This window comes from Pseudophryne corroboree, chromosome 4 (assembly GCF_028390025.1).
Source record: "Pseudophryne corroboree isolate aPseCor3 chromosome 4, aPseCor3.hap2, whole genome shotgun sequence".
Lineage (NCBI taxonomy): Eukaryota > Metazoa > Chordata > Amphibia > Anura > Myobatrachidae > Pseudophryne > Pseudophryne corroboree.
The window spans coordinates 802,821,977-802,849,558 of NC_086447.1; the positions used below are offsets into that span (position 1 = coordinate 802,821,977).

Genomic DNA, 27,582 nt, shown 5'->3' on the forward strand with positions numbered 1-27,582 from the left:
GAAGCTGCCGTCTCTTGTCTGGAGATTCCCGCTCTTTTTCCTCATGAGAGGAGGGAAATTTACCTCAGCATTCTTCCCCTTAACATGTGTACTCTCGTGTCAGGGACAGATGAGTCATCAGTGATATGCAAATCATCTTTTATTCCAATAATCATATATTGAATATCTTTTAGCCCTCTTGGCTGTAACTTTGCATTATCGTAGTCGACAGTGGAGTTAAACTCCGTGTCGATACTTTGTTATTTTGGATAGTGAGCATAGAGAGACTCTGAAGGACTCTGTGACATAGGGACAGACCAGGGTAGATTTCCTTTCTGTTCCCTAACCTTTTGTGCAATAATTTTACCTCAGCACTTACACATATCCAAACAGGTGTCGGCGTTGTTGACGGAGACACCCTCCCACACACTTATCCGCTCTATCACCTCCTTAGAGGAGCCTTTTACCTCAGACATGTCGACACACGCGTATCGACACACCACATACACAGGGGATGCTCTATTTGAAGACAGTTCCCCCACCAGGCCCTTTGGAGAGACAGAGAGAGAGTATGCCAGCACACACCACAGCGCTATATAATACAGGGATGTACACTATACTGAGTGATTTTTCCCCTATAGCAGCTTATATACACAGTTTTGCGCCTAAATTTATGTGCCCCCCCTATCTTTTTTACCCTTTGTGTACCAGGATACTGCTGGGGAGAGCCTGGGGAGCTTCCTTCCAGCTGAGCTGTGAAGAGAAAATGGCGCCAATGTGCTGAGGAAGAAGGCCCGGCCCCCTCAGCGGCGGGCTTCTGTCCTTTTATGTACTTTAATGGCGGGGGTTAATGCACATATACAGTTTATCAGACTGTATTATGTGCTTTTCGCCAAGTAAGGTAATCTAATTGCTGCCCAGGGCGCCCCCCCCAGCGCCCTGCACCCATCAGTGACCGGAGTGTGTGGTGTGCTAAGGGAGCAATGGCGCACAGCTGCAGTGCTGTGCGCTACCTTAATGAAGACCGGAGTCTTCAGCCGCCGATTTTCAACTTCTCTTCGTTCTTCTGGCTCTGCAAGGGGGACGGCGGCGCGGCTCCGGGACCGGACGACCGAGGACTGGGCCTGTGTTCGATCCCTCTGGAGCTAATGGTGTCCAGTAGCCTTAGAAGCCCAAGCTAGCTGCAAGCAGGTAGGTTCGCTTCTCTCCCCTCAGTCCCACGTAGCAGTGAGTCTGTTGCCAGCAGATCTCACTGAAAATAAAAAACCTAACAAATACTTTCTTTTCTAGGAAGCTCAGGAGAGCCCCTAGGGTGCATCCAGCTCTGGCCGGGCACAGATACTAACTGAGGTCTGGAGGAGGGGCATAGAGGGAGGAGCCAGTGCACACCAGATATATTACCTAATCTTTCTTTTAAGAGTGCCCAGTCTCCTGCGGAGCCCGTCTATACCCCATGGTCCTTACGGAGTACCCAGCATCCACTAGGACGTCAGAGAAATTAAATTTACCATTTAGTGTAGTGGTTCCCAAACTCAGTCCTCAAGTATCCCCAACAGTTGTCACCTCGCAGGTGCACAGGTGTATTCATTACTCACTGACACATTTTAAAAGACCCACAGGTGGAGCAAATTATTTCACTTGCAATCCTGTGAGGAGACCTGGAAAACATGAACTGTTGGGGGTACTTGAGGACCGAGTTTAGGAACCACTGCTCTAGTGTCATATACCGAGCAAAATTGGCGCTTAAGGCATATACTGTACTGAATATTACCAGGGCATTGCCTTAAACACTCTGCTGTACCTGTTTACCTGGAACTATGAGACATAACGGACTTCTCTTTACACTATTGAATGTTATTATATTGAACTTAATTTAAAACCTTATGTGATACCCAAGCAAATAGCCCTCTGTGCGATATATGGTTATCACACTTGTTTGAAAAAGGGAGCTTATATGTGTTGCCTAACGCACCAATACAGGTTGAGTATCCCATATCCAAATATTCCGAAATACGGAATATTCCGAAATACAGACTTTTTTGAGTAAGACTGAGATAGTGAAACCTTTGTTTTTTGATGGCTCAGTGTACACAAACTTTGTTTAATACTCAAAGTTATTAAAAATATTGTATTAAATGACCTTCAGTCTGTATGTATAAGGTGTATATGAAACATAAATGAATTGTGTGAATGTACACACACTTTGTGTAATGCACAAAGTTATAAAAAATATTGGCTAAAATGACCTTCAGGCTGTGTGAATAAGGTGTATATGTAACATAAATGCATTCTGTGCTTAGATTTAGGTCCCATCACCATGATATCTCATTATGGTATGCAATTATTCCAAAATACGGAAAAATCCGATATCCAAAATTCCTCTGGTCCCAAGCATTTTGGATAAGGGATACTCAACCTGTAATATGTATGTGTATGCATATTTATTCATGATAATATAATGTCAGCCAAAGTTGTTTTAATCTATAATGAAGATAATTCCCAGCATCCCTGGCAGTTGCTCATGATGTCAGAAGCAGGTCACATGAGCGCTGTCAGGTAGTACAGGAAGGGACAGTTTGTGGCAGTTGGGGAGCCCTGAGGTAACGGTAGATGCTAAATCCTAGTGGTCTAAGGGACCTGTGACGTCAGGGGGCGGAGCAAGGACGGTAGGATACTACTTTCAGTATTCACGCCACCAACTATTAATTTTAGTAATCAGGTGGCGAGCAAAGCGAGCCACCGTGCCCGAAGCGTGGCAAACGAAGCAAGCCCGCGAGGGTCCATTTCTGGACCCTTTGCCGAACTTGCTCCTCCCCTTCTCTTGCGTGTCACGTGGGTCAAATGTCCCTTAGCCAACTAGGAAATAGACACAACCGTCCAGAAATGGACCTTCGCGGGCTCGCTTCGCTCGCCACGCTTCGGGCACGGTGGCGAGCTCCGCTCCGCTTTGCTCGCCACCTGATTACTAAAGGTAATAGTTGGTGGCGTGGATACTGAAAGTAGTATCCTGCCGTCCTTGCTCCGCCCCATGACATCACAGGTCCCTTAGCCCACTAGGATTTAGCATCTACCTTGAGGTAACTGTGGGGGGGACATGTTGTGCTGCTGAGAGACTGCTATTAGAGCTCTGAGGGGACGGAGAAAGAGCGCGGAGGTGCTGCGTTGATGGGGATGCTCTACTCGGTGTAGTCAGCTTCAGACAGCATCGGAACTGGGTTCAGGACGGTACCTGCTTTAATCGACGAGCTCTGGTGATCGAGCAGAGCGGGTCCGGTCTCCCAGCGAACTCCTATGTCGGTGATGAGGGAGGTGGCCTAGGTCAGTGACGACGGAGGCAGAGGTAAAGCCTGAGTGACTGGGTTGGAGATGCCTCTGGGGAGTGGCCTGAAATGGAGTGATAGCAGCAGGCGGGGACATCCAGAGCCGGCCTTAGGCATAGGCAAACTAGGCAAATGCCTAGGGCATTTGGTATGCTTAGGGGCACCAGTAGCTTCTGCTGATTAAAATGATATGCGACATGCCTATATTCTGTGTGTAACTGCGGCTGTATCTGCATACAAAATGATACATTACAGTGTATTCCTGGAAATCACTGTAATGTAGTATTTCGTATGCAGATACAGCCGCAGTCGCACACAGAATATAGGCATACTGCATATCATTTTAATCAGAAGAAGCTGCTTGTGCAGCCTAGCCACAAAGTAATGCAAATAATATGATGCATTTTCATAAACAAAAGGCACCCGACATTAGCAGAGCTGCCAGCTGACTCATGCCACACATCTGCTACAGAACTAGCGGCTGTGCTAGGGGGCACCAGCCAAAATCTTGCCTAGGGCATCATATTGGTTAGGGCCGGCTCTGGGGACATCATCTCTATCTCCCATAATAAGCAGTGCAGCAAGGCGGATCTGGAGGAAGGACCAGAGAGCCCTAGTAAGGTATCCTGATTGCTAGTCTGTAACCGCACCATCAGGATAGTTGCAGTGACTGATTTAATTGCTGCCAACATACATCAGTGATAACCTCACTCAGATCCTTGATAGAGCACCCAGAATATGTGTGATACGTATTGGATGACTTTTGGGGATACCCGGCAAACATAGCTAACATCAGCGGACACTAACGGACATCTCCCGCTCAATTACAGGCGGCCTGTGACATCACCACTGAAGCGCCACAGCCAGATACCCGGCAAACAGAGCTAACATCAGCGGACATTAGCGGACATCTCCCGCTCCGTTACAGTCGGCCCGTAACTTCACCGCTGAAGCGTGGCAGCCGGAAGCCACGGCACGGAGAGCAGAAGCAGAGACCAGCGGGCTACACTGTAGGAGATCGGAGACACCGCAAGTGTTGAGGTTTCGTATGTATTACAGTACTCTCTCAGATCAGGATTTCCCGGACACAGTGGACCCGCTAGATGAGTTAAGGATTTTGACCATAGGATCAAAGGTTGCACGGACAACGGGACCCTTACAACACAGGACTCATTACACCTGGAATTGATAAGGATATTTCATGTAAGGCCTAATGGTAGTTGCGCCACTATTCAATTTTCTTTTATAATAGTCTGTAACCGCACCATCAGGATAGTTGCAGTGACTGATTTAATTGCTGCCAACATACATCAGTGATAACCTCACACAGAATTATATGTGAACTGACTTCTATATGCAGCTCCTCCTATTAAACGCAGCTCAGTGAGCATTCTACACTAAAGCCCTGAGTTATACCCTGCATAATACAGAGACATTCAGCTAATATAATTTAGGGCTGGATTGATGGAAGTAACTGTAATCTATTTATGCTCCAGAGTCTTTCTAATAGACAAACATTAAGGAGAAGTTGATACTAGACTCTAGATTACTCACCACCTACTACATGAATATATTAGTTTTCTCAGGCATAAGACTTTGGTAATAAATTTGCAGCAGCTGAGTTTGAGTTCACAAGTAAGCTACAGCATTCACACATACTGGAAGGAACAGTGGGGGTAATTCCAAGTTGATCGCAGCAGGATTTTTGATAGCAATTGGGCAAAACCAACTGCACTGCAGGGGAGGCAGATATAACGTGCAGAAAGAGTTAGATTTGGGTGGGTTATATTGTTTCTCTGACGTCCTAAGTGGATGCTGGGACTCCGTAAGGACCATGGGGAATAGCGGCTCCGCAGGAGACTGGGCACAACTAAAAGAAAGCTTTAGACTACTGGTGTGCACTGGCTCCTCCCACCATGACCCTCCTCCAGACTTCAGTTAGAATCTTGTGCCCGGCTGAGCTGGATGCACACTAGGGGCTCTCCTGAGCTCCTAGAAAGAAAGTATATTTAGGTTTTTTATTTTACAGTGAGATCTGCTGGCAACAGACTCACTGCAGCGAGGGACTAAGGGGAGAGGAAGCGAACCTACCTGACTGGAGGTAGCTTGGGCTTCTTAGGCTACTGGACACCATTAGCTCCAGAGGGATCGAACACAGGACCCGACCTCGATAGTTCGGTCCCGGAGCCGCGCCGCCGGCCCCCTTACAGAGCCAGAAGCAAGAAGTGTTCCGGAAAATCGGCGGCAGAAGACTTCTGTCTTCAACAAGGTAGCGCACAGCACTGCAGCTGTGCGCCATTGCTCCTCATGCACACCTCACACTCCGGTCACTGATGGGTGCAGGGCGCTGGGGGGGGGCACCCTGAGGGCAATATAATACACCTTGGCTGGCAAATCTACACCATATATAGTCAGGAAGGCTATATAGGTGTAAAAATACCCCTGCCAGAATTCCAGAAAAAGCGGGAGAAGTCCGCCGGAAAAGGGGTGGGGCTATCTCCCTCAGCACACTGGCGCCATTTTTCCCTCACAGCTCCGCTGGAAGGACGCTCCCTGGCTCTCCCCTGCAGTGTCAAGCTACATAAGGGTAAAAAAGAGAGGGGGGGCACTAAATTTAGGCGCAGTATATATAATATAAGCAGCTATAAGGGAAAAAACACTCATTTATAGTGGGATCCCTGTGTTATATAGCGCTCTGGTGTGTGCTGGCATACTCTCTCTCTGTCTCCCCGAAGGGCTTTGTGGGGTCCTGTCCTCTGTCAGAGCATTCCCTGTGTGTATGCGGTGTGTCGGTACGGCTGTGTCAACATGTTTGATGAGGAGGCTTATGTGGAGGCGGAGCAGATGCCTATAAATGTGATGTCACCCCCTGCGGGGCCGACACCTGAGTAGATGGTTATGTGGAAGGAACTACGTGACAGTGTCGACTCCTTACATAAAAGGTTTGACGACATACCAAATATGGGACAGCCGGCTTCTTAGCCTGTGCCTGCCCAGGCGTATCAAAAGCCATCAGGGGCTCTAAAACGCCCGCTACCTCAGATGGCAGACACAGATGTCGACACGGATACTGACTCCAGTGTCGACGACGATGAGACTAATGTAACTTCCAATAGGGCCACACGTTACATGATTGAGGCAATGAAAAATGTGTTGCACATTTCTGATGTTACCCCCGGTACCACAAAAAAGGGTATTATGTTTGGAGAGAAAAAACTACCAGTAGTTTTTCCTCCATCTGAGGAATTAAATGAAGTGTGTGAAGAAGCGTGGGCTTCCCCCGATAAGAAACTAATAATTTCTAAAAGGTTACTAATGGCGTACCCTTTCCCGCCAGAGGATAGGACGTTGGGAAACATCCCCTAGGGTGGATAAAGCGCTCACACGCTTGTCAAAGAAGGTGGCACTACCGTCTCCGGATACGGCCGCCTTAAAGGAACCTGCTGATAGAAAGCAGGAGGCTATCCTGAAGTCTGTATATACACACACAGGTATTATACTGAGACCAGCTATTGCTTCAGCATGGATGTGCAGTGCTGCAGCCGCGTGGTCAGATTCCCTGTCGGAAAATATTGATACCCTAGACAGGGACACTATATTGCTAACAGTAGAGCATATTAAAGACGCAGTCTTATACATGAGAGATGCACAGAGGGATATTTGCCGGCTGGCATCTAAAATAAGTGCAATGTCCATTTCTGCCAGGAGAGGGTTATGGACTCGGCAGTGGACAGGTGATGCAGACTCAAAAAGGCACATGGAAGTTTTGCTTTATAAAGGTGAGGAGTTGTTCGGGGATGGTCTCTCGGACCTAGTTTCCACAGCAACTGCTGGGAAATCTGCATTTTTACCCCATGTTCCCTCACAGCCAAAGAAAGCACCGTATTATCAGGTACAGTCCTTTCGGCCCCATAAGGGCAAGCGGGTTAAAGGCGCGTCCTTTCTGCCCAGAGGCAGAGGTAGAGGGAAAAAGCTGCAGCATACAGCCAGTTCCCAGGAGCAAAAGTCCTCCCCCGCTTCCTCTAAGTCCACCGCATGACGCTGGGGCTCCACAGGCGGAGCCAGGTACGGTGGGGGCCCGTCTCAAAAATTTCAGCGATCAGTGGGCTCGCTCACGGGTGGATCGCTGGATCTTGCAAGTAGTATCTCAGGGGTACAAGCTGGAATTCGAGACGTCTCCCCCCCGCTGTTTCCTCAAATCTGCCTTGCCAACAACTCCCTCAGGCAGGGAGGCAGTGATAGAGGCAATTCACAAGCTGTATTCCCAGCAGGTGATAGTAAAGGTGCCCCTACTTCAACAAGGACGGGGTTACTATTCCACAATGTTTGTGGTACCGAAACCGGACGGTTCGGTGAGACCCATTTTAAATTTGAAATCCTTGAACACATATATAAAAAAATTAAAGTTCAAGATGGAATCGCTCAGGGCGGTTATTGCAAGCCTGGACGAGGGGGATTACATGGTATCACTGGACATCAAGGATGCTTACCTGCATGTCCCCATTTACCATCCTCACCAGGAGTACCTCAGATTTGTGGTACAGGATTGTCATTACCAATTCCAGACGTTGCCGTTCGGTCTATCCACGGCTCCAAGGGTCTTTACCAAGGTAATGGCCGAAATGATGATACTCCTTCGAAAGAAGGGAGTTTTAATTATCCCGTACTTGGACGATTTCCTGATAAAGGCGAGGTCCAGGGAGCAGTTGTTGGTGGGGGTAGCACTATCTCGGGAGGTGCTACAACAGCACGGCTGGATTCTAAATATTCCAAAGTCACAGCTGGTCCCTACGACACGTCTACTGTTCCTGGGGATGGTTCTGGACACAGAACAGAAAAAAGTGTTTCTCCCGGAGGAGAAGGCCAAGGAGCTGTCATCTCTAGTCAGAGGCCTCCTAAAACCAAAACAGGTGTCGGTGCATCACTGCACGCGGATCCTGGGAAAGATGGTAGCTTCCTACGAAGCAATTCCATTCGGCAGGTTTCATGCAAGAACCTTTCAGTGGGACCTGTTGGACAAATGGTCCGGATCGCATCTTCAGATGCATCAACTGATAACCCTGTCTCCAAGGACCAGGGTGTCACTGCTGTGGTGGCTGCAGAGTGCTCATCTTCAAGAGGGCCGCAGATTCGGCATACAGGACTGGGTCCTGGTGACCACGGATGCCAGCCTTCGAGGCTGGGGGGCAGTCACACAGGGAAGAAACTTCCAAGGACTATGGTCAAGTCAGGAGACTTCCCTACACATAAATATTCTGGAACTAAGGGCCATTTACAATGCCCTAAGTCAGGCAAAACCCCTGCTTCAAAACCAGCCGGTACTGATCCAGTCAGACAACATCACGGCGGTCGCCCATGTAAACCGACAGGGCGGCACGAGAAGCAGGACGGCGATGGCAGAAGCCACAAGGATTCTCCGATGGGCGGAAAATCACGTGTTAGCACTGTCAGCAGTGTTCATTCCGGGAGTGGACAACTGGGAAGCAGACTTCCTCAGCAGGCACGACCTCCACCCGGGAGAGTGGGGACTTCATCCAGAAGTCTTCCAACTGATTGTAAACCGTTGGGAAAGGCCACAGGTGGACATGATGGCGTCCCGCCTAAACAAAAAGCTAGAAAGATATTGCGCCAGGTCAAGGGACCCGCAGGCGATAGCTGTGGACGCTCTAGTGACACCGTGGGTGTACCGGTCGGTTTATGTGTTCCCTCCTCTTCCTCTCATACCAAAGGTACTGAGGATAATAAGGAGAAGATGAGTAAGAACTATACTCATTGTTCCGGATTGGCCAAGAAGAGCTTGGTACCCGGAACTTCAAGAAATGATCTCAGAGGACCCATGGCCTCTGCCGCTCAGACAGGACCTGCTGCAGCAGGGGCCCTGTCTGTTCCAAGACTTACCGCGGCTGCGTTTGACGGCATGGCGGTTGAACACCGGATCCTGAAGGAAAAGGGCATTCCGGAGGAAGTCATTCCTATGCTGATTAAAGCTAGGAAAGAAGTAACCGCAAACCATTATCACCGCATATGGCGAAAATATGTTGCGTGGTGTGAGGCCAGGAAGGCCCCAACGGAAGAATTTCAGCTGGGCCGTTTCCTGCACTTCCTACAGTCAGGGGTGACTATGGGCCTAAAATTGGGTTCCATTAAGGTCCAGATTTCGGCTCTATCGATTTTCTTCCAGAGAGAACTGGCTTCACTACCTGAAGTTCAAACTTTTGTTAAGGGAGTGCTGCATATTCAGCCTCCTTTTGTGCCTCCAGTGGCACCTTGGGATCTCAACGTGGTGTTGGATTTCCTAAAGTCACATTGGTTTGAGCCACTTAAAACCGTGGAATTGAAGTATCTCACGTGGAAAGTGGTCATGTTGTTGGCCTTGGCTTCGGCCAGGCGTGTATCAGAATTGGCGGCTTTGTCATGTAAAAGCCCTTATCTGATTTTCCATATGGATAGGGCAGAATTGAGGACTCGTCCCCAATTTCTCCCTAAGGTGGTATCAGCCTTTCATCTGAACCAACCTATCGTTGTTCCTGCGGCTACTAAAGACTTGAAGGCTTCCAAGTTGTTGGACGTAGTCAGGGCCCTGAAAATTTATGTTTCCAGGACAGCTGGAGTCAGAAAGACTGACTCGCTATTTATCCTGTATGCGCCCAACAAGTTGGGTGCACCTGCTTCAAAGCAGACTATTGCTCGCTGGATCTGTAGTACGATTCAGCTTGCACATTCTGCGGCTGGACTGCCGCATCCTAAATCAGTGAAAGCCCATTCCACGAGGAAGGTGGGCTCTTCTTGGGCGGCTGCCCGAGGGGTCTCGGCTCTACAACTTTGCCGAGCAGCTACTTGGTCGGGGTCAAACACATTTGCTAAATTCTACAAGTTTGACACCCTGGCTGAGGAGGACCTAGAGTTTGCCCATTCGGTGCTGCAGAGTCATCCGCACTCTCCCGCCCGTTTGGGAGCTTTGGTATAATCCCCATGGTCCTTACGGAGTCCCAGCATCCACTTAGGACGTCAGAGAAAATAAGAATTTACTCACCGGTAATTCTATTTCTCGTAGTCCGTAGTGGATGCTGGGCGCCCATCCCAAGTGCGGATTGTCTGCAATACTTGTATATAGTGATTGTTTAACTAAAGGGTTATTGTTGAGCCATCTGTTGAGAGGCTCAGTTGTTATCATACTGTGAACTGGGTATTGTATCACGAGTTATACGGTGTGATTGGTGTGGCTGGTATGAGTCTTACCCGGGATTCAAAATCCTTCCTTATTGTGTCAGCTCTTCCGGGCACAGTATCCTAACTGAAGTCTGGAGGAGGGTCATGGTGGGAGGAGCCAGTGCACACCAGTAGTCTAAAGCTTTCTTTTAGTTGTGCCCAGTCTCCTGCGGAGCCGCTATTCCCCATGGTCCTTACGGAGTCCCAGCATCCACTACGGACTACGAGAAATAGAATTACCGGTGAGTAAATTCTTATTTTCTGTGCAGGGTAAATACTGGCTGCTTTATTTTTACACTGCAAATTAGATTGCAGATTGAACACACCACACCCAAATCTAACTCTTTCTGCACATGTTATATCTGCCTCCCCTGCAGTGCACATGGGCCCTCATTCCGAGTCGTTCGGTCTGTAATTTTCATCGCATCGCAGTGAAATTCCGCTTAGTACGCATGCGCAATATTCGCACTGCGACTGCGCCAAGTAAATTTACAATGAAGATAGTATTTTTACTCACGGCTTTTTCTGCGCTCCGGCGAACATAGTGTGATTGACAGGAAATGGGTGTTACTGGGCGGAAACACGGCGTTTTAGGGGAGTGTGGATAAAAACGCTACCGTTTCCGGAAAAAACGCAGGAGTGGCCGGAGAAACGGGGGAGTGTCTGGCCGAACGCTGGGTGTGTTTATGACGTCAAACCAGGAACGACAAGCACTGAACTGATCGCAGATGCCGAGTAAGTCTGAAGCTACTCTGAAACTGCTAAGTAGTTTGTAATCGCAATATTGCGAATACATCGGTCGCAATTTTAAGAAGCTAAGATACACTCCCAGTAGGCGTAGGCTTAGCGTGAGCAACTCTGCTAAATTCGCCTTGCGAGCGATCAACTCGGAATGAGGGCCATGGTTTTGCCCAATTGCTAACAAAAATCCTGCTGCGATCAACTTGGAATTACCCCCAGTGATTGACAGTGTGAGTCAGTGAACTCTAGATACATGGTTCTGATATTCCACTCTCTTTAAGGATCAAACAGGATTATAAAACTATTGGATTATAAAATAAGGTTATAAGCATACTTGCCGACTTTCTGGCTGCTCTCTCCAGGAGAGAGCAGCCAGGTCGGCTCAGCAGGGGGGCGGGCAGTGATGGGGCGTGCAGAGGGGGGCGGGCCAGAGGCGTGGCGGAGGTGGAACGGGGCGTGGCTGCGGGAATCGCGTCACGTAAGCCACGCCCCCGCTGTGTAATGTCGCTATTATCGGCATTATACAGCAGGGGGCGTGGCTATGATGATGCGATTCAACAAGAATCGCGTCATCGCCTGCCCAGACCGCCCACTTTATTCGCTAAGTGGGCGGCCGGGCAGTGGGAAACCCCTGCAATCGGGAGACTTGCCTGTTCTTCCGGGGGGCCGAGAGGGTAACCCGATTTTCAGGAGCCTCCCAGCCATTCCGGGAGAGTAGGCAAGTCTGGTTATAAGGTTGTCTTAATTCTCATCTTCCCTGAGGAGTTTACTGCATGTTTAGTGAGAGGCAGCAAGTGACACAAAACAGTGGAATCTAATCTCTCAGGACGTGATATTGCCCCATTTGTCTCAGAGACATATCATATTTATCTTAAGGGCCCCATACACTAGAGCGATAATGCCCAATTTCAGCCCAATTCGGGCATTCGGCCCGATATATCGGCTGAAATCGGGCATTTTAGAGGTGTTCCCGAACCGATCCGATGCGCGTTCCCGTGAGCATCGGATCGGATCCTCCAGATTGAATGTGCTGCACATTCAATCTGGTCCGACCTGAGGGCATGGCTTTGGATCGCCCAGATATATCGTATGCAAATGGACAGCATACGATGTATCTTGGTCGATCCTGCCCCCCCGGGAGGCTATCGGAGTGATCGCCTGCGATCACCTCCGACATGAGATCGTTGTAGTGTATGGGGCCCTTAAGAGAGACTCAACAAATCTCACTGGTACCAGTAGGACAGGATTCTCTATATGTGCACCAACGAGGTAGAGAGCGAGGGAAGAGTACTCAGATAGACTGCAATCATTGGCTTTTCTATAATGGGTGCAATGTGTGCGGTGCACACGGGCCCCTGGGTCATGGGGGGGCCCACACCGCACACATTGCACCCATTTAAATACTTACCTAACCGGAGTCTAGCGGCGGGCGCAGCGCCCGAGGCAGAAATCGCCACCAAAATGGCCGCCACACATGCGCGGTAGCCAAATCATGGCTGGCGCTATGTTTCCGGAAACCTGCGCATGCGCAGTAGACTCTGGCACATTGCCGGAGTCTACAGCGCCGTTCAGAGCAGGGGGCCCACCCGGAGGTGCACCCGGGCCCCCTCCTCTGTAGAAACGCCCCTGACTGCAATAGTAACGTTGTAGTGTGACTTTGAAAGGTGATATTACTATTAGTCTAGTTCAGTTTAATATTATCAGAGTGTTTATTGCATAGTGAACAGTGCATAGTGTGAATCTTAAAGAAATAGTACTAACCCATTATACCTAGGTTCATTCGGTTAAAGTGAAGATGAGACACAGCGACAATGTGTTCCAGTAAAATCAAATATGTTCTTTTTATTGTGTTGAGTGTAAAAGTTGCATGTATTTCAGTATTGTAATTTCATTTGAATATCTTGTGATTGTGAGTGCTTCTACTCATTGAGTCCTTAAGAAAGGGACAAAAGTTAATAAAATTTATTGTGCAAGAAATCCCTCAGGCAAAGTATCCGGGTGAAATTCTTCCTCGCCTGTCTGTGAAGATTGAAGCATTAAAGCTAGAAGGAGAATAGTACAAGGTATAATTAAAAGTAAACAAGTAATTACCTGGGAAACGCAGAGTTATATCTATTTTAACTTACTACTTACCTGATTATTACATTGTTACACTTAACTCTGCCATTACACACCAGGTTTTAAGGATAGCCATGCTTGAAGACAGGTGACTTACTTAGTACCTCAATCTATTTCATTTTACCATTTGGACTCAAGCATGGATATCCTTAATACCTGGACTGCAATGGCGGAGTTTGGGAAAGTCTGCAGTAGGGGGTGAATTTCAGTGGCGTGCGGTGAGGTCAGTGGCTGGTGAGGCACTGCAGTCAAAATGTCATTTGAGTACCGACGATGACTCCTACCACCTCCAACTTAATCCCCGTTACTGCCGCTGCCACCACCAACACTTCAAATAAATATATATTCTATGTGATCATAGTAGTGATAGGTACTGGTTGGGGGTAGTAGTAAGGACAAACATTATATCAGCGGGATGTAGTTGGCATCCCAGCGAGGGTAGCATTAGGCTGCTGGAGGGCGAGGGTAGGGTCAGGCTGTGGTTAGGAGGTTAGGGATAGGCTGCGGGAGGGCGAGGGTAGGGTCAGGCTGCAGGAGGGAGAGGATATGTCAGGCTGCGGGAGTGGAGGTTAGGGTCAGGCTGCGGGAGGAGAGGAGGAGGTTACGGTTAGGCTGCGGGAGGGGAGGAGGAGGTTACGGTTAGGCTGCGGGAGGGGAGGGGGAGGTTAGGGTTAGGCTGCAGGAGTGGAGGTTAGGGTCAGGCTGCAGGAGGGGAGGTTAGGGTCAGGCTGCGGGAGGGGAGGAGGAGGTTACGGTTAGGCTGCGGGAGGGGTGGTTAGGGTCAGGCTGTGGGAGGGGAGGGGGAGGTTAGGGTTAGGCTGCAGGAGAGGAGGTTAGGGTCAGGCTGCGGGAGGGGAGGTTAGGGTTAGGCTGCAGGAGTGGACGTTAGGGTCAGGCTGCGGGAGGGGAGGTTAGGGTCAGGCTGCGGGAGGGGAGGTTAGGGTCAGGCTGCGGGAGGGGAGCTTAGGGTTAGGCTGCAGGAGTGGAGGTTAGGGTCAGGCTGCGGGAGGGGAGGTTAGGGTCAGGCTGCGGGAGGGGAGAGTTAGGGTCTGGCTGCAGAATGGGAGGGTTAGGCTGCGGGAGGGGAGGTAAGGGTCAGGCTGCGGGAGGGGAGGTTAGGGTCAGGCTGCGGGAGGGGAGAGTTACGGTCTGGCTGCAGAATGGGAGGGTTAGGCTGCGGGAGGGGAGGTTAGGGTCAGGCTGCGGGAGGGGAGGTTAGGGTCAGGCTGCGGGAGGGGAGAGTTAGGGTCTGGCTGCAGAATGGGAGGGTTAGGCTGCGGGGAGGGAGGGTTAGGCTGCGGGGGATGGTTGGGTTAGGGTTAGGCCTTCGGGGGAGTTGGGGTTAGGCTGGGGGAGGGGTAGGATTAGAGTTACACTACATTACCTTCTGGCTGCTGCTATCTGGAGTCCACCTTCAGCCTGAAGTCCTGGTACTTTAGTTCATCCTCTCTCACATGCAGCCTAAGCTCCAGCAGAGTACCTCCAGTCCATGGGTTACAACATGCCGCTATGGAGCCTCATCACCCACTGACACTATACAGGGGTCCATACACACACGCACATATACTGACACTATACAGGGGTCCTTACACACACACACACACACACACTGACACTATACAGGGGTACATCCACACACACATACAGTACACTGACACTATACAAGGGGTCCATATACACACCCACTGACACTATACAGGAGTCCGTCCTTGCACACATACACTGACACTAACAGGGATCCTTTATAATCGTATTACGATTGTGGGGGAAGGGGCACATCTAATGTAATAATGCAGCAGTGTTGGTCTAAACAGACTGTCAGCTCTGGAGAGAAAGATTCTCTTACCGGCATCAGCAGCAGGGCTGATCCGCGGTAGTGGTCCTCCTGATCCTTCTCCTGCTCTGCCTCCATTACTGTGATCCGGGCACGCTGCTTGGTTGTTGCGGGTGCCGGCGGGGTGTGTGTATGAACGTGTGCGCGGGAGGGGGGGCGGGGCGGCGGTTGTGCGCGGTGATCATGTGTGCGGGAGGGGGGTGAGTGGTACTCATGTGTGCGGGAGGGGGGTGCGCTGTGATCGTGTGTGCGGGAGGGGGGGCGGCGGTTGTGCGCGGTGATCATGTGTGCGGGAGGGGGGTGCGCTGTGATCATGTGTGTGGGAGGGGGGGGCGGCGGTTGTGCGCGGTGATCATGTGTGCGGGAGGGGGGTGCGTGGTACTCATATGTGCGGGAGGGGGGTGCACTGTGATCGTGTGTGCGGGAGGGGGGTGCACTGTGATCGTGTGTGCGGGAGGGGGGTGCACTGTGATCTGTGCACGGGAGTGGGGGTGCGCGGTGATCATGTGTGCGGAAAGAGGGGGCGCGGTGATGGTGTGTGCGGAAGGGGGGGTGCGCGGTAATCAAGTATGCCAGCTAATGCTCGCGTCAGCCAGCCCCGGGGGTTAGGTGCTTTGTTGCCCTGCCCACTGCCCAATCACACGAGACATAGTGACAGGGGCGTGCTTTCGTATGGGCTTAAAGCACGCCCCTGTCACAGAGGCACTGCTATTAGGTGCCGCATATGGACCTTTTTTCAATGGGCTAATGGGCTTTTACTGCCCGATGTTTGGCCCCTCCCCCCCGGTTTCCGGCTCTCCCTTATTGGCAGCCGGAGGCACCTAGAGCAGTGCCTCCAGCCACAGTGAATGCCATTTTTTTCTATGCTACAAATTATTTAAATAATATAAAGGCAAAAGCAGATGCTTATGACGCAAAATCTGTGTTTTAAGTATCTTCTTTTATATTGTTTTAATCATAAATGACAGGGGAGGCACTGCCTCCCCTGACTGCACGTCCCTGGTAAATTTACTAAGCGGCAGCTTGAATCCACAGATTCTCATCATTTTTGATCACAGAATTTAAAATGTCAGGAATTTATTAATTGCTATGTCCTTGGTAGATCGCAAAACAAAGTAACTAGTCACAGCAATTTAGGACTATTTTCTTGATGCAATTGTGCAATCTCAATATAATAATACAGGTTGAGTATCCCTTATCCAAATTGCTTGGGACCAGAAGTATTTTGGATATCGGATTTTTCTGTATTTTGGAATAATTGCATACTATAATGATATATCATGGCGATGGGACCCAAGTAGGGTGGCCAATCCCGGGATCGGGATCGGCGGGATCCCGGGATTTGGGGCCAAAAATGCCGGGATTTGAATCCCGGGATTGGAGCCTTCAATCCCGGGATTCACGTGCGCATGCGCACTACTGATTCTTGACCGGGCAGCGCCGCTGAGCAGCACTAGCGCTCGGCTCAGCCTCAGACGCTGCCCGGCTGCCCTGCTGTGCGTGGCGTGACGTCAGCGAGGTCACACTGCACAGCCCCTTCAGCCATGGCCGCTCTTTCCGCCCTCCAATGCGCCTGCCTGCCAGCCAGCCCTCCTGCCCGCCACAATTTGAAAGTAAAGAGGACTCTAAAGCAGGTTCACTGTGAGTGATACTCACGCTGCGCTGCCCTGCTGCCTGCCTCTGGACCTCAGTGACCCCTCTACTCCATAGTGAGTATTATATATATCTATATATATATAGAATGAAGTAATGCTGCAGCACTCTGAGTCTTTTAAACATCAAAGGTGTATTGGAAAAATCACATCATGATTTTTTCAGTACACCTGTGATGTTTAAACGACTCAGAGTGCTGCAGCATTAATTTATCCCATTGCTTCCATCACTTTATTCCCTGAAGCAGAGTACCAGGCTGTATGTACCATAATATATGTATATATATATATATATACATATATATATATAAATGTCCAGCAATGAACGGCACTCGGAGACACAATAGTTGCAAAAATCTGTATTCCAAAAGTCAACGTTTCGGGGGACGGACCCCCGTCCCCCGAAACGTTGACTTTTGGAATACAGATTTTTGCAACTATTGTGTCTCCGAGTGCCGTTCATTGCTGGACATTTATTCATGATTGGTTCTGGCACCGGAGCAGCTTTATTCCCTATACTTGAGTGCCGGCTGCTGCTGTATTTACATATATATATATATATATATATCCAAAAAGGTCGCACTCACATCCTCAGAAAAAACATCAACTGGGGTGTCCACTCCGATGCCAAAGCATTGTAATTATAGAGAAATAATGGAGGCACTCTCCAGATTTTTCAAAATATGCAAAAGGTTCTCATTTTATTGTGATATACGTTACATATTCCACTTGAATGGTATCCTCAAGCGCTTTCGGCCCAAAACGGGCCTTCCTCAGGAGGTTATCTGTAACAGCTATACATCAGGTAATAAAACCAAATAGCAGATCATCCCAGGTATCCAGCAGTAGAATAAGCCATGTCTGACTGGCTCTATATATACACCTAATCACAATTTAGAAATGGCGCCAAAACCGCTGATTTTATGACCTAATCATAGTGCGACTTACAAGATCCTATTATACAACCAGTACCACAAATAGTTAGATGTGCACTTGAAATTTTTCGGGTGTTGTGTTTTGGTTTTGGGTTCGGTTCCGCGGCCGTGTTTTGGGTTCGACCGCGTTTTGGCAAAACCTCACCGAATTTTTTTTGTCGGATTCGGGTGTGTTTTGGATTCGGGTGTTTTTTTTAAAAAACACTAAAAAACAGCTTAAATCATAGAATTTGGGGGTCATTTTGATCCCAAAGTATTATTAACCTCAAAAACCATAATTTCCACTCATTTTCAGTCTATTCTGAATACCTCACACCTCACAATATTATTTTTAGTCCTAAAATTTGCACCTAGGTCGCTGGATGACTAAGCTAAGCGACCCTAGTGGCCGACACAAACACCGTGCCCATCTAGGAGTGGCACTGCAGTGTCACGCAGGATGGCCCTTCCAAAAAACCCTCCCCAAACAGCACATGACGCAAAGAAAAAAAGAGGCGCAATGAGGTAGCTGTGTGAGTAAGATAAGCGACCCTAGTGGCCGACACAAACACCGTGCCCATCTAGGAGTGGCACTGCAGTGTCACGCAGGATGGCCCTTCCAAAAAACCCTCCCCAAATAGCACATGACGCAAAGAAAAAAAGAGGCGCAATGAGGTAGCTGTGTAAGATAAGCGACCCTAGTGGCCGACACAAACACCGGGCCCATCTAGGAGTGGCACTGCAGTGTCACGCAGGATGGCCCTTCCAAAAAACCCTCCCCAAACAGCACATGACGCAAAGAAAAAAAGAGGCGCAATGAGGTAGCTGTGTGAGTAAGATAAGCGACCCTAGTGGCCGACACAAACACCGGGCCCATCTAGGAGTGGCACTGCAGTGTCACGCAGGATGGCCCTTCCAAAAAACCCTCCCCAAACAGCACATGACGCAAAGAAAAAAAGAGGCGCAATGAGGTAGCTGTGTGAGTAAGATAAGCGACCCTAGTGGCCGACACAAACACCGGGCCCATCTAGGAGTGGCACTGCAGTGTCACGCAGGATGGCCCTTCCAAAAAACCCTCCCCAAACAGCACATGACGCAAAGAAAAAAAGAGGCGCAATGAGGTAGCTGTGTGAGTAAGATAAGCGACCCTAGTGGCCGACACAAACACCGGGCCCATCTAGGAGTGGCACTGCAGTGTCACGCAGGATGGCCCTTCCAAAAAACCCTCCCCAAACAGCACATGACGCAAAGAAAAAAAGAGGCGCAATGAGGTAGCTGTGTGAGTAAGATAAGCGACCCTAGTGGCCGACACAAACACCGGGCCCATCTAGGAGTGGCACTGCAGTGTCACGCAGGATGGCCCTTCCAAAAAACACTCCCCAAACAGCACATGACGCAAAGAAAAAAAGAGGCGCAATGAGGTAGCTGTGTGAGTAAGATAAGCGACCCTAGTGGCCGACACAAACACCGGGCCCATCTAGGAGTGGCACTGCAGTGTCACGCAGGATGGCCCTTCCAAAAAACACTCCCCAAACAGCACATGACGCAAAGAAAAAAAGAGGCGCAATGAGGTAGCTGTGTGAGTAAGATAAGCGACCCTAGTGGCCGACACAAACACCGGGCCCATCTAGGAGTGGCACTGCAGTGTCACGCAGGATGGCCCTTCCAAAAAACCCTCCCCAAACAGCACATGACGCAAAGAAAAAAAGAGGCGCAATGAGGTAGCTGTGTGAGTAAGATAAGCGACCCTAGTGGCCGACACAAACACCGGGCCCATCTAGGAGTGGCACTGCAGTGTCACGCAGGATGGCCCTTCCAAAAAACCCTCCCCAAACAGCACATGACGCAAAGAAAAAAAGAGGCGCAATGAGGTAGCTGTGTGAGTAAGATAAGCGACCCTAGTGGCCGACACAAACACCGGGCCCATCTAGGAGTGGCACTGCAGTGTCACGCAGGATGCCCTTCCAAAAAACCCTCCCCAAACAGCACATGACGCAAAGAAAAAAAGAGGCGCAATGAGGTAGCTGTGTGAGTAAGATAAGCGACCCTAGTGGCCGACACAAACACCGTGCCCATCTAGGAGTGGCACTGCAGTGTCACGCAGGATGGCCCTTCCAAAAAACCCTCCCCAAACAGCACATGACGCAAAGAAAAAAAGAGGCGCAATGAGGTAGCTGTGTGAGTAAGATAAGCGACCCTAGTGGCCGACACAAACACCGTGCCCATCTAGGAGTGGCACTGCAGTGTCACGCAGGATGGCCCTTCCAAAAAACCCTCCCCAAACAGCACATGACGCAAAGAAAAAAAGAGGCGCAATGAGGTAGCTGTGTGAGTAAGATAAGCGACCCTAGTGGCCGACACAAACACCGTGCCCATATAGGAGTGGCACTGCAGTGTCACGCAGGATGGCCCTTCCAAAAAACCCTCCCCAAACAGCACATGACGCAAAGAAAAAAAGAGGCGCAATGAGGTAGCTGTGTGAGTAAGATAAGCGACCCTAGTGGCCGACACAAACACCGGGCCCATCTAGGAGTGGCACTGCAGTGTCACGCAGGATGGCCCTTCCAAAAAACATTCCACAAACAGCACATGACGCAAAGAAAAATGAAAGAAGGTGCAAGATGGAATTGTCCTTGGGCCCTCCCACCCACCCTTATGTTGTATAAACAGGACATGCACACTTTAACCAACCCATCATTTCAGTGACAGGGTCTGCCACACGACTGTGACTGAAATGACGGGTTGGTTTGGACCCCCACCAAAAAAGAAGCAATTAATCTCTCCTTGCACAAACTGGCTCTACAGAGGCAAGATGTCCACCTCATCATCATCCTCCGATATATCACCGTGTACATCCCCCTCCTCACAGATTATCAATTCGTCCCCACTGGAATCCACCATCTCAGCTCCCTGTGTACTTTGTGGAGGCAATTGCTGCTGGTCAATGTCTCCACGGAGGAATTGATTATAATTCATTTTAATGAACATCATCTTCTCCACATTTTCTGGATGTAACCTCGTACGCCGATTGCTGACAAGGTGAGCGGCGGCACTAAACACTCTTTCGGAGTACACACTTGTGGGAGGGCAACTTAGGTAGAATAAAGCCAGTTTGTGCAAGGGCCTCCAAATTGCCTCTTTTTCCTGCCAGTATAAGTACGGACTGTGTGACGTGCCTACTTGGATGCGGTCACTCATATAATCCTCCACCATTCTTTCAATGGTGAGAGAATCATATGCAGTGACAGTAGACGACATGTCCGTAATCGTTGTCAGGTCCTTCAGTCCGGACCAGATGTCAGCATCAGCAGTCGCTCCAGACTGCCCTGCATCACCGCCAGCGGGTGGGCTCGGAATTCTGAGCCTTTTCCTCGCACCCCCAGTTGCGGGAGAATGTGAAGGAGGAGATGTTGACAGGTCGCGTTCCGCTTGACTTGACAATTTTCTCACCAGCAGGTCTTTCAACCCCAGCAGACTTGTGTCTGCCGGAAAGAGAGATCCAAGGTAGGCTTTAAATCTAGGATCGAGCACGGTGGCCAAAATGTAGTGCTCTGATTTCAACAGATTGACCACCCGTGAATCCTTGTTAAGCGAATTAAGGGCTCCATCCACAAGTCCCACATGCCTAGCGGAATCGCTCCGTGTTAGCTCCTCCTTCAATGTCTCCAGCTTTTTCTGCAAAAGCCTGATGAGGGGAATGACTTGACTCAGGCTGGCAGTGTCTGAACTGACTTCACGTGTGGCAAGTTCAAAGGGCATCAGAACCTTGCACAACGTTGAAATCATTCTCCACTGCGCTTGAGACAGGTGCATTCCACCTCCTATATCGTGCTCAATTGTATAGGCTTGAATGGCCTTTTGCTGCTCCTCCAACCTCTGAAGCATATAGAGGGTTGAATTCCACCTCGTTACCACTTCTTGCTTCAGATGATGGCAGGGCAGGTTCAGTAGTTTTTGGTGGTGCTCCAGTCTTCTGTACGTGGTGCCTGTACGCCGAAAGTGTCCCGCAATTCTTCTGGCCACCGACAGCATCTCTTGCACGCCCCTGTCGTTTTTAAAAAAATTCTGCACCACCAAATTCAAGGTATGTGCAAAACATGGGACGTGCTGGAATTTGCCCATATTTAATGCACACACAATATTGCTGGCGTTGTCCGATGCCACAAATCCACAGGAGAGTCCAATTGGGGTAAGCCATTCCGCGATGATCTTCCTCAGTTGCCGTAAGAGGTTTTCAGCTGTGTGCGTATTCTGGAAACCGGTGATACAAAGCGTAGCCTGCCTAGGAAAGAGTTGGCGTTTGCGAGATGCTGCTACTGGTGCCGCCGCTGCTGTTCTTGCGGCGGGAGTCCATACATCTACCCAGTGGGCTGTCACAGTCATATAGTCCCGACCCTGCCCTGCTCCACTTGTCCACATGTCCGTGGTTAAGTGGACATTGGGTACAACTGCATTTTTTAGGACACTGGTGAGTCTTTTTCTGACGTCCGTGTACATTCTCGGTATCGCCTGCCTAGAGAAGTGGAACCTAGATGGTATTTGGTAACGGGGGCATACTGCCTCAATAAATTGTCTAGTTCCCTGTGAACTAACGGCGGATACCGGACGCACGTCTAACACCAACATAGTTGTCAAGGCCTCAGTTATCCGCTTTGCAGTAGGATGACTGCTGTGATATTTCATCTTCCTCGCAAAGGACTGTTGGACAGTCAATTGCTTACTGGAAGTAGTACAAGTGGGCTTACGACTTCCCCTCTGGGATGACGATCGACTCCCAGCAGCAACAACAGCAGCGCCAGCAGCAGTAGGCATTACACTCAAGGATGCATCGGAGGAATCCCAGGCAGGAGAGGACTCGTCAGAATTGCCAGTGACATGGCCTGCAGGACTATTGGCATTCCTGGGTAAGGAGGAAATTGACACTGAGGGAGTTGGTGGGGTGGTTTGCGTGAGCTTGTTTACAAGAGGAAGGGATTTACTGGTCAGTGGACTGCTTCCGCTGTCACCCAAAGTTTTTGAACTTGTCACTGACTTATTATGAATGCGCTGCAGGTGACGTATAAGGGAGGATGTTCCGAGGTGGTTAACGTCCTTACCCCTACTTATTACAGCTTGACAAAGGCAACACACGGCTTGACAAATGTTGTCCGCATTTCTGGTGAAATACTTCCACACCGAAGAGCTGATTTTTTTTGTATTTTGACCAGGCATGTCAATGGCCCTATTCCTCCCACGGACAACAGGTGTCTCCCCGAGTGCCTGACTTAAACAAACCACCTCACCATCAGAATCCTCCTGGTCAATTTCCTCCCCAGCGCCAGCAACACCCATATCCTCCTCATCCTGGTGTACTTCAACACTGACATCTTCAATCTGACTATCAGGAACTGGACTGCGGGTGCTCCTTCCAGCACTTGCAGGGGGCGTGCAAATGGTGGAAGGCGCATGCTCTTCACGTCCAGTGTTGGGAAGGTCAGGCATCGCAAGCGACACAATTGGACTCTCCTTGTGGATTTGGGATTTCGAAGAACGCACAGTTCTTTGCGGTGCTTTTGCCAGCTTGAGTCTTTTCAGTTTTCTAGCGAGAGGCTGAGTGCTTCCATCCTCATGTGAAGCTGAACCACTAGCCATGAACATAGGCCAGGGCCTCAGCCGTTCCTTGCCACTCCGTGTGGTAAATGGCATATTGGCAAGTTTACGCTTCTCCTCCGACAATTTTATTTTAGGTTTTGGAGTCCTTTTTTTACTGATATTTGGTGTTTTGGATTTGACATGCTCTGTACTATGACATTGGGCATCGGCCTTGGCAGACGACGTTGCTGGCATTTCATCGTCTCGGCCATGACTAGTGGCAGCAGCTTCAGCACGAGGTGGAAGTCGATCTTTATCTTTCCCTAAGTTTGGAACCTCAACATTTTTGTTCTCCATATTTTAATAGGCACAACTAAAAGGCACCTCAGGTAAACAATGGAGATGGATGGATACTAGTATACTTATGGATGGACTGCCGAGTGCCGACACAGAGGTAGCTACAGCCGTGGACTACCGTACTGCGTCTGCTGCTAATATAGACTGGATGATAATGAGATGAAATCAATTATATATATGTATGTATATATAATATCACTAGTACTGCAGCCGGACAGGTAGATAATATATTTATTAGGTAATGATGACTGATGACGGACCTGCTGGACACTGTCAGCTCAGCAGCACCGCAGACTGCTACAGTAAGCTACTATACTATAGTAGTATGTACAAAGAAGAAAGAAAAAAAAAAACCACGGGTAGGTGGTATACAATTATGGATGGACTGCCGAGTGCCGACACAGAGGTAGCTACAGCCGTGGACTACCGTACTGTGTCTGCTGCTAATATAGACTGGATGATAATGAGATGAAATCAATATATATATATGTATGTATATATAATATCACTAGTACTGCAGCCGGACAGGTAGATAATATATTTATTAGGTAATGATGACTGATGACGGACCTGCTGGACACTGTCAGCTCAGCAGCACCGCAGACTGCTACAGTAAGCTACTATACTATAGTAGTATGTACAAAGAAGAAAGAAAAAAAAAAACCACGGGTAGGTGGTATACAATTATGGATGGACTGCCGAGTGCCGACACAGAGGTAGCTACAGCCGTGGACTAACGTACTGTGTCTGCTGCTAATATAGACTGGATGATTGATAATGAGATGAAATCAATATATATATGTATGTATATATAATATCACTAGTACTGCAGCCGGACAGGTAGATAATATATTTATTAGGTAATGATGACTGATGACGGACCTGCTGGACACTGTCAGCTCAGCAGCACCGCAGACTGCTACAGTAAGCTACTATACTATAGTAGTATGTACAAAGAAGAAAGAAAAAAAAAACCACGGGTAGGTGGTATACAATTATGGATGGACTGCCGAGTGCCGACACAGAGGTAGCTACAGCCGTGGACTACCGTACTGTGTCTGCTGCTAATATAGACTGGATGATAATGAGATGAAATCAATATATATATATGTATGTATATATAATATCACTAGTACTGCAGCCGGACAGGTAGATAATATATTTATTAGGTAATGATGACTGATGACGGACCTGCTGGACACTGTCAGCTCAGCAGCACCGCAGACTGCTACAGTAAGCTACTATACTATAGTAGTATGTACAAAGAAGAAAGAAAAAAAAAAAAAACACGGGTAGGTGGTATACAATTATGGATGGACTGCCGAGTGCCGACACAGAGGTAGCTACAGCCGTGGACTAACGTACTGTGTCTGCTGCTAATATAGACTGGATGATTGATAATGAGATGAAATCAATATATATATGTATGTATATATAATATCACTAGTACTGCAGCCGGACAGGTAGATAATATATTTATTAGGTAATGATGACTGATGACGGACCTGCTGGACACTGTCAGCTCAGCAGCACCGCAGACTGCTACAGTAAGCTACTATACTCTATAGTAGTATGTACAAAGAAGAAAGAAAAAAAAAAACCACGGGTAGGTGGTATACAATTATGGATGGACTGCCGAGTGCCGACACAGAGGTAGCTACAGCCGTGGACTAACGTACTGTGTCTGCTGCTAATATAGAGTCTAGACTGGATGATAAATTATTGATAATGAGATGAAATCAATATAATATCACTAGTACTGCAGCCGGACAGGTACTATATATATTTATTATGTAATGACTGATGACGGACCTGCTGGACACTGTCAGGTCAGCACAGCACCGCAGACTGCTACAGTAAGCTACTATAGTAGTATGTATAAAGAAGAATGAAAAAAAAAAAACCACGGGTAGGTGGTATACAATATTATATATATATATATATATATATATATTATATACAATTATATATATATATATATATATATATATATATATTAAACTGGTGGTGATTATTAAACTGGTGGTCACTTCAGGTCACGTTGCAACTTGCAACTAGTACTCCGAGGCCTAAGCAGACAATCACAAAATATATTATTATACTGGTGGTCAGTGTGGTCACAACAATGGCAGTGTGGCACTGACTCTGGCAGCAAAAGTGTGCACTGTACGTTATATGTACTCCTGAGTCCTGCTCTCAGACTCTAACTGCTCCCCACTGTCAGTGTCTCCCCCACAAGTCAGATAATACACTTACAGTCACACTATCTATTATCTAATCTATAAATATCACTTCAGCAAGTAGTATAGTAGTATACAGTATAGTAGTACTCCTCCTAATAATGCTCCCCAAAATACTGTGTCTCTCTCTTCTCTAAACGGAGAGGACGCCAGCCACGTCCTCTCCCTATGACTCTCAATGCACGTGTGAAAATGGCGGCGACGCGCGGCTCCTTATATAGAATCCGAGTCTCGCGATAGAATCCGAGCCTCGCGAGAATCCGACAGCGTGATGATGACGTTCGGGCGCGCTCGGGTTAGCCGAGCAAGGCGGGAAGATCCGAGCCTGCTCGGACCCGTGTAAAAAACCTGAAGTTCGGGCGGGTTCGGATTCAGAGGAACCGAACCCGCTCATCTCTACAAATAGTATACACCAGTGGGCGCATCCACGTCAGGAAGAAAAACTTACTTACAGGGCAAAAGCTGCCCCGCCGTCCGGACTTGACAGGCCCGCAGAGTGCAGCCCATACAGTGCACCGTCTGCTCCCGCCAACGGGTGCACGGTAAAGCACCAAGTTCCTGGTCCCGCGTTGCTAAGCAACGACTGCCACATCCGGTCCCTGGAACGCACGCGTCACCAGGGCGGAAGTGTAACCTAGTATACTGGAACGCAAGCAGAAAAAGATGCCCGCAAGGACATCCAAAGTGTTAGAGCTCACTGCTCATCTCGATTAGAGCATCAGAAGTGCTTATAGCAATATATATATTAATTAATTAGTAGACCAGAATTAAGTGCATAGATAGATAACAACAATTATTATAAGAACTAGAGACATCCCCCAACGTGGATGCACCCCACTAGTCTAAAACATAGAGCCAGTCAGGTGCAGTTAAAAAACAATGCCCATTATACCCTCATACCTAGACAGTGGCTGTTAATGTGGGCTATCAAGACTTTAATCTATTAATGCAGAGAAAACATCTCATAACTAAGTCACATTACTTTCATGGGATATACTAGGTATCATCCAAGCCCATCATTAAAATGCCACAGTAAGTCAGGAGTAACATCTAACCACAAATTAGTCTGTGTTAATGAGATGCACCAAACTCCATATATAAATAAAATCAAATATGGAGAGAGGCAACATACATAAAAGGTGCTTTTTCTCTGACGTCCTAGTGGATGCTGGGAACTCCGTAAGGACCATGGGGGAATAGACGGGCTCCGCAGGAGACTGGGCACTCTAAAAGAAAGATTAGGTACTATCTGGTGTGCACTGGCTCCTCCCACTATGACCCTCCTCCAGACCTCAGTTAGATTTCTGTGCCCGGCTGAGCTGGATGCACACTAGGGGCTCTCCTGAGCTCCTAGAAAGAAAGTTTATTTTAGGTTTTTTATTTTACAGTGAGACCTGCTGGCAACAGGCTCACTGCATCGAGGGACTAAGGGGAGAAGAAGCGAACCTACCTGCTTGCAGCTAGCTTGGGCTTCTTAGGCTACTGGACACCATTAGCTCCAGAGGGATCGACCGCATGGAACTGGCCTTGGTGTTCGTTCCCGGAGCCGCGCCGCCGTCCCCCTTACAGAGCCAGAAGCAAGAAGAGGTCCGGAAAATCGGCGGCAGAAGACTTCGGTCTTCACCAAGGTAGCGCACAGCACTGCAG

At 48.8% G+C, this 27,582-nt stretch overlaps 1 protein-coding gene and 1 long non-coding RNA gene across 8 annotated transcripts in view; one reads left to right on the plus strand and one right to left on the minus strand.

Annotated features, from left to right (window-relative positions):
* PLEK (pleckstrin) overlaps positions 1-27,582 on the minus strand; it is a 513,179-nt gene that overhangs the window by 205,243 nt on the left and 280,354 nt on the right. The window lies entirely within an intron of this gene.
* Positions 3,014-4,906, plus strand: LOC134911798 (uncharacterized). Its single transcript, XR_010176847.1, has 2 exons — positions 3,014-3,319; positions 4,130-4,906. It is a non-coding gene; the product is annotated as an uncharacterized LOC134911798 (long non-coding RNA).